Genomic DNA, 7,996 nt, shown 5'->3' with positions numbered 1-7,996 from the left:
AACAAAGTGAGGCGTACTTGAAGATGGGTTGCTCGATGTCTGGGTATTGTCCATACTTTCAGTTGGAGTTGCGGTTCCTGTTGTGTTGTTTTTAAACCGGGAGTAATTAAAACCAATGATGTGTTCACAGTTAATCAATAAAGTACATTACATTATTGTGAACTACATTCTAGGAAAATATACCTTGTGTGGTGTTCTCGCTTCTTAAGACCGTTGGGCTCGGAGTGGTAAGGTTGTTGTTTGTGTTTCCAGTATTTGTACCCTTGTGTGGCCGGCCTCTTCGGCGAATACTCAGCTCCATGTCACCAATGTCTATATAATTTATTTAGCCAAAAAAGTTCTTATTAGGTGACATCAGCTGAGGAACAAAAGTAAGTCGAGTGGCTCCCTAAAATCATTACTATGAAGGTGATTAAAAAGAATTAACAAATAATAAAGTATGGCATACCTGAAGCCGGGTTCATAATCCGGGCAGCAGGAGATTGGGCATGCAAGCATTCGGAGGTGAACACTGGACCTGTATTATATGATTCAGACAATTATATATAATCGTTAGCTGATGACATTGTACACTATACAAATTTCAATGAATATAGAAACCTAGTTACACCCAGTACTATGAAAGTGATTAAATAGCGTAAACAAATAATAAAGTATGGCGTACTTGAAGCCGGGTGATACCCGTCGTTGTGAGTATCAAAAATAAGATTTATAATTTCCTATTAAAACTAACCTAGGCTAGTGGTAACAGGGTCGAACCACAAGGAGGCGAATGTAATTTCTAATTGTCTAATTTAGTCTAAGGTAACGAAAGTGGGGGTCGATTTCATTTGGTCTATACTAATAGCAATAAAAGATACTAAACTAAATAAACAGATAAAAAAGATAGAGAAGGGGTACTAGGATGGTCGGTTCACTATAGTTTCGGCGGCAGCATACTAAACAGGTCTAAATCAAACACATGAGGCGGGAAATAAAGAGGTCCTCTCGGTTCACTCTTAACAAATAGCATCTTTCTATCTCGCTATAAGTCCCTAATATCACTAATACTAACTTTCGTCCTGAAAAGTGACTAACGGTCTAAACTTTACCTATCTTTCGATCTCAACATAGTTTAGTCATTTTAATTGGTGATCTAACAACTGTCCCTATCTCTCGATCTAATGGGTCAGTCATATCCTAAACATTCAACTAGTCGTGTGCACTCGATTCGTCGAATAAAGAATTAAAACAATTAAAACGAAAATAAAACCCCACGAGGTCAGTCGATCGACCAAGTATGTCAGTCGATCGACTGACACGCGATTCAGTCCGCATTATTCTACGCCGCCTACACTATAATTCCCCTACATCCTAGCACAAGCAATTTAGCTACTCATAACTACAGTAAAAACAACAGTAAGATTGATCATTAAATCTACGGATTTCATGATTAAGACGATTGAGCAAATAGACAACATAAAACAATAATATCGGCTTTGGGAAACTAGCTAGCAATTTCTATACTATCAATGCGATAAAGATAAACTGAAATAGAACAGAAGAAATAACGAAATTGCAGAGGAATGATTAAAAGCTCGAACGAAAATCCTTTGCAAAACAATATTTCCGAACCCTAATTATTGATAAACTAAACTGAATGTAAAACTAGGTAAATTTCTGAATGATTGTCTCTGTCAACTAGGTTACGTTATATAGGAAATATACGTAACTGTTATTCCAAAACCTAAACACAATGGGCTTTAAGTTCCTCGATCTTTTAATTCTCGTCTGAAGCAGCGATGTGGTCGATCGACTTCTCTAGCTGGTACTTGACTTCTATGATCTCGTGGATTTGTCTTTTGGGCCTTGAAATGCGCACCAAGCTCGTTCCTTAAGTGAATACTTCACGTCAGATGCAATGCAGGATACTCGGGGACGGATTTAGCTCGATTTCCGCTGAATTCTTCACATTTCTGCAATAATGTACAAAAACATGAAAGTAGACGGAAATAGGGGAAATGGTAGCTTAAACTACACAAATGAGCTCTGAAATGCGTGTAAAATGAGGTATAAAACATCATATAAAAGACACGCATCAAACTTCCCCAAACCGAACCCTTGCTTGTCCCCAAGCAAGAACTAGACTCGATCCTAAAACCTAATGGAACGAGTTCAATCTCAGAGCGAATTACAACATGTAAAGCCTAAACCATTTTAATGCAACAACCAATAATCGATTAGTAATGTGAATCATGCAAACGAGTTATGTAGTCGTTAAAACTGCTGAACCGTCAACTGTAGAGACTTATCAAATCGGACTCTCAAGGGTCGCTCATATCACACATAAGCATAGGTGAATATATAAGAGGATAGAAAGAATTCATTTTGTACAGACTCTCACCTAACTACGACCTATAAGAACATGCCTGCAATATAATATGAAAACAATCTCTACAACCGTACATACGCATTCCAACCAACAAAAGACCATGACACATGCCAAGGTATATATGTGGATATGTGAGGTATGGGTAAGAAGAGGCAAAACATTTATGGAAAAGTGGAGGCACAGGTGATCAAGCTAGTACCAAAACGGAACCGTATGGCAACATCCTTCTTCTTGCTCAAAATCAAACGAAACGGTGCTATAGCAAGCACAAATCTCACAATCTCCAGGTATAAAAGTAATCAACTAACTCCCCATAAGATACTAATGCAACATGGGAGCAAAAATCGCCAAAAGATAAGGATTATGAACTATGCGAATTGATTTCTTCTTTTCTTTCGAACCTCAGTCAATCGACCAGAATTGGCAGTCGATCGACTGCTATGAACAGTAAAGAACTCTTTCTTTTACATTTTTTCGAATCATTTTTTTTTTGTTTCTTTTTCTTTCCTTTCAACTTCTTTCCTCCTTCATTCCATCTTCCCAAAAAAATCTCAAATAAGAGCAAATGCTACCAAAAACTAAATAACAATCCCAAGAACATAGACTACTAGCTTGACAAAGGACAGGCTAAATGTAGGATGTAGTAAATAGGACAAAAAGGATATTTTTGGCAGTGTGGAGTTCATGGGTAAAATGAATAAAGGGAAACCTCTACCACATGTGTCGACAGACCACAAACCGAATGCATACAGGTATTAAGCAGATTAAGTTCATATTTATGCACATTGATGTAACATGTCTCATAAGGAGTACTACTCAAATCCTAGATAAACCGGTCATAGATGTCACCAGTTATAGGCTCTAATAACTCAGAAATATGATGTAGCTTGCCAAAATTCTAAGTCAAGTCTCAAGTCCAGCAAGTAAATTAACGAAAACTCATAGACTATGCATATATGATTCTACTAATAACATGTCAATCTAGCAAGGCTTAGGCATAAACAGCTGCAAATGCAATGTCATCATTGAAATACTACCGTTCCGACTCGACCTATATGCTAAAATAAACGTGCATTTTTTTGAATTTTTTTTGAAATTTTTCAATTTTTTTTTTTTTTGAATTTTTTGGTATACATATATAAAATGAAATAAACAATGCAAAACAGAATGTAAACGTGAATGCAAGCAAATGATATGCGACGCAAAACCCTTCCCCAAACCAAATCGCACAATGTCCCCATTGTGCAAAATCATGTAATGAAGAAAAGAGAAACGGGAATTTGCGAGAAAAAATAAATAAATAAAACATGAAGTGAAGACTTACAAACTCACAAGACTTTAAGCGCAACAAAGGAAACCTCCCCAAACCAGCGTGAGCTAGGAGGTTTCAGTAGCCAGCAGTGCTACTAATGAGTACCTGAAAAGACAAACAAAGTACCACGCATAAAATCGAGAAAGCAATGATGAAGCGGTATTATGTGCAAAATTGAGAAAAATGGAAGAAATAAATAGTGACGGAAGATAAAGTGGAGTAGAAAACTCCCTTAGTTCCGCAAATCGACCAAACCTAGCAAGAGAGAGGTCGTAAACAGGTACAGCAGTGCAGGTCGGTCGATCGACCGAGGTGAAAGGAACAGTAGCTCCTGGAAACTGCAACGCAGTCGATCGACTAATGTTTCCAGTCGATCGACTGAAGATACTGCTGTAACTTCTTATTTCTTCGTATTTGCTCAATTACTTGAGCTAATGAGGTCTTAAAACCTGCAGATGCACAATAATACGCGCCCAAAATTGCGGAAAACCCAAAGTAAAGTCTAAAGCGTATAAAATCCTAAGCAAGCAAAGTAAAATGCGAAGTTTCGCGCACACAAAAGCAATAAAAAGTGTCTAACAAAAGCAAATAAAATGTTTGTAAAAACATGTGATCAACTAGTAGTTCATCAAGAACGGCCACGGAATGGCCCACTTGGTCGGCTTCTGGCTACTAGAGGTAGCCTCAACGGTGCTTATCTTATCAATTGCACCCATCTTAGCTTCCACATCTGTATGGCTCAACGGATCAACACTTTAATAATCTCCCCAGTCAATGACCTCTTCTTGCTCATCAAAGTCCAAGTCGGACTCCCTTGCCTTGACGGCACGTCATCAAATTCCTCATCAGTGCCATAGCTAAGGCAACCAAGACCTCCTCTTTGAATGTTCGGCTTCTTCACAGCTGGAGCGACTTGCGGCTCTTCCTTCCCCAAACCAGCTCCTGTAATATCAGAAATAGACAAATCTCCCTCCGATTTGCTCCCAATTTGGGGCGGAGGTGTTACAACAGGAATGGGACCAGAGAAAGGCATATCAGGAAGTATAACATAAGATTTATTTTCAGAAACCGTATTTCAAGTCACGGGCCACATGGGGTCTTTCTTTTTAGTAGGTTGGGCAAAGACAATAGAATGCTTCCCTACTTTAAAAGTTAAGGTACCCGAACCAACATCTATGACTGCACCAGCAGTGTGAAGAAATGGCCTACCCAAAGTAATGCGAATATGGGCATCCTCAGGCATATCAAGTACCACGAAGTCAACAGGGAAGAAAAACTTCCCTATTTGCACGGGGATGTCCTCTAAGACTCCTATTGGCTGGACCGCAGATCGGTCAGCCATCTGTACTGTCATGTCTGTGACTGCAAATCTAGTCAATTTTAGCTTCCTAGCAAGACTCAAGGGCTTTACACTTATACTAGCTCCTAAGTCACATAATGCCTTCTCAATAGAGAAGGTACCTATATTGCAAGGAACAGAAAAACTACCCGGGTCTTCTAGCTTGTGAGGTACAGTGTGAGACAAATAAGAGCATGACTCTTTGGTTAATGTGACAGTATGCACATTTTCAAGTGACTTTTTCTTAGACAAGAGTTGTTTCATGAATTTAGTATAGGCAGGCACTTGATTAACTAACTCAAGGAAAGGCACTTGTACATTCAAGCTACGAATAACTTTCTCAAATTTATTGAAAGATACCTGTTCCTTCGTCAGCACTAGTCTTTCCGGGTATGGGGCTGTAAGAAGTAGCTTAGCCCTCTCCTCTAAATCGCGCATGCCGGCATCCGTGGACTTAGGCTGAAAGTCCACTACTTTCTCCTTGTTGAAGCTTGAACCCTCTTCAGACCATCTCAAATGTGAACCATTGATCGACATCGGGTCGTACTTCGGAGCCGGGACTGACCCATCAGCACTCGGGTCTTTCCCCAATATTTTTGGATCGTCGTACCCGAAACAAATGATCCCTCAAGTTGTCGGGCATCGGAGGACGAAAAATCTCACTATCAGCAGCGATCTCAGTCGATCGACCAGTGATGTCAGTCGATCGACTGAGTTGAACAGGACCAGAAGCTTATGCAACTCGCACTTCAGTCGATCGACCGGGTATGTCAAACGATCGACTGATATACCTGGTAGACGCCTTTTTCTTTCCTTTGCTCGTTCCAGCTTTGTTTTAACTCGGTTTCGCCTCATCTTTTGCAGCATCATCCTCGACCATAGCAGGCCCCTCCAGGGTGGACCCACTCCTCAACGTGATGGCATTAAGGGTCTCCTATTGGTCGGTTTGAGTCGGTAAGTGTCCCGGAGCTCGAGTGGTATTCTTGCTAGCCAATTGACCAATTTGGCTCTCTAGCATCTTCATCCCGGCCTCTCTAGCTTGTGACTCCTTCAGCAATAAGTTCTTCAACTCGGTGAACTCGGAATTTTGGGATTGTTGCTGCTGAGGAACATACGGAGGCTTTTGATATGGCTGCTTATGTGGAGGCACATAGGCTTGCTGCTGCTGCTGTTGTGGAGGTTGAGTCGGATTCAGGACATTCTGGCTACTCCACCTCAAGTTGGGGTGGACATTCGGCTCATAGTACGTGTTTATCTGCCTATAATGTTGAAAGGCAGCGCAAGACTCAAAGGGGACAGAACAATTTTCTGAGACATGCCCCTCAGTTCCACATCTTCTACAGACGAAAGGACCATCTGAAACAGCATTAACATGGTACATCCCTCCTTTAGAAGCTCCTCCCAACTCATATTTGTCAAACCTTGCAGTGAGAGCTTCTAGTGCAGCAACCGAGGAAGATTCAGCAGCTCTCCTTTGATTGCCTCCGGAATTCCCATATTCAGACTTTATGGGTGGCTAAGTCATCAATGATCTTCCACCCCTTAGTCTCTCCCATATTCTCAAAGAATCGGCTATTGGTGCAGCATCCAAAATAGCCCTCGATCGTCATCTGACCCATTATAGGGCGATTGCAAAGACTCCATTTTTCGAACCCATGGTGAGGTATGGTTCGCACCAGTTTCTTGAAACGGACCCATGCTTCATGAAAGTTCTCATTAGGCCTCTGTTTAAAGCTCGTGATCTGAGCTCTAATGGAATTCGTCTTCGAGGAAGAGAAGTATTTCTTGTAGAATGCCAAGGCCAAAGAATTCCAGTCGGTGATCCCATGAGCGGCTCGATCCAGATCTCTATACCACTCTCTTGCAGCATCACGAAGAGAGAAAATGAACATGGTCTCCTTGATCTGGTCTTGGGTCACACCGGTCGGCGGGGGTATAGAGCAGCAATAATCAATAAAAATCTCCATATGCTTGGCTGCATCTTCATTTGCAGCTCCCCCGAACTGGTTTCTCTCAACCAGGTTAATATAGGAAGGCTTCGGCTCGAATTTTCTCTCCTCCCCAGGTAGTTCGAATTCTTTGTAGAGATTCGCAGCTGTCGGCTCTGAGTGACTGGCAATGGTTGCTTCTTCAGCCATGACTGGAATTTCTGGAGAAGTGACTATCTCAGATGAAGAAGTAAAGGCAGGAGATGTAGGTGGATCTTCTTCGAACAGAGAATTCTCGTAGTAACTTGACAGAGTACTCAGCTCTTCCTCTATCGGTAATACCCTTTGTGATCGTCTCAACTCGCGCAAGGATTTCTCGATCTCAGGATTGAATGGTACTAGTTCACCACCCTGTGACCTGCGCATAAGAAGAAACTACAAAAAGAATATAAGAAAAGTTTAAGGAACGGAAGTCCCTTAAACTAAAGAAAGACTAAATAAAAACAACTAAAAATGAGAACAATTGCCTCCCAAGAAGCAACGGCGCTTAATTTGATACCCGTCGTTGTGAGTACCAAAAATAAGATTTATAATTTCCTATTAAAACTATCCTAGGCTAGTGGTAACAGGGTCGAACCACAAGGAGGCGAATGTAATTTCTAATTGTCTAATTTAGTCTAAGGTAAAGAAAGTGGGGGTCGATTTGATTTGGTCTATACTAATAGCAATAAAAGATACTAAACTAAATAAGCAGATAAAACAGATAGAGAAGGGGTACTAGGATGGTTGGTTCACTATAGTTTCGGCGGCAGCATACTAAACAGGTCTAAATCAAACACATGAGGCGGGAAATAAAGAGGTCCTCTCGGTCCACTCTTAACAAATAGCATCTTTCTATCTCGCTATAAGTCCCTAATATCAATAATACTAACTTTCGTCCTGAAAAGTGACTAACGGTCTAAACTTTACCTATCTTTCGATCTCAGCATAGTTTAGTCATTTTAATTGGTGATCTAACAACTGTCCCTATCTCTCGATCTAATGGG

The 7,996-nt window shown here is 40.8% G+C and overlaps 1 non-coding gene across 1 annotated transcript; it reads left to right on the top strand.

Moving 5' to 3' along the window:
* Positions 1 to 6,672: 6,672 nt before the first annotated feature.
* On the top strand, positions 6,673 to 6,779 carry LOC141621153 (small nucleolar RNA R71). The gene has a single exon (XR_012532119.1). It is a non-coding gene; the product is annotated as a small nucleolar RNA R71 (small nucleolar RNA).
* The last annotated feature ends 1,217 nt before the right edge of the window (positions 6,780 to 7,996 follow it).

This window comes from Silene latifolia, chromosome 1 (assembly GCF_048544455.1).
Source record: "Silene latifolia isolate original U9 population chromosome 1, ASM4854445v1, whole genome shotgun sequence".
In the NCBI taxonomy this organism is placed as follows: Eukaryota; Viridiplantae; Streptophyta; class Magnoliopsida; order Caryophyllales; family Caryophyllaceae; genus Silene; species Silene latifolia.
This window is presented reverse-complemented; position numbering and strand designations above follow the sequence as displayed.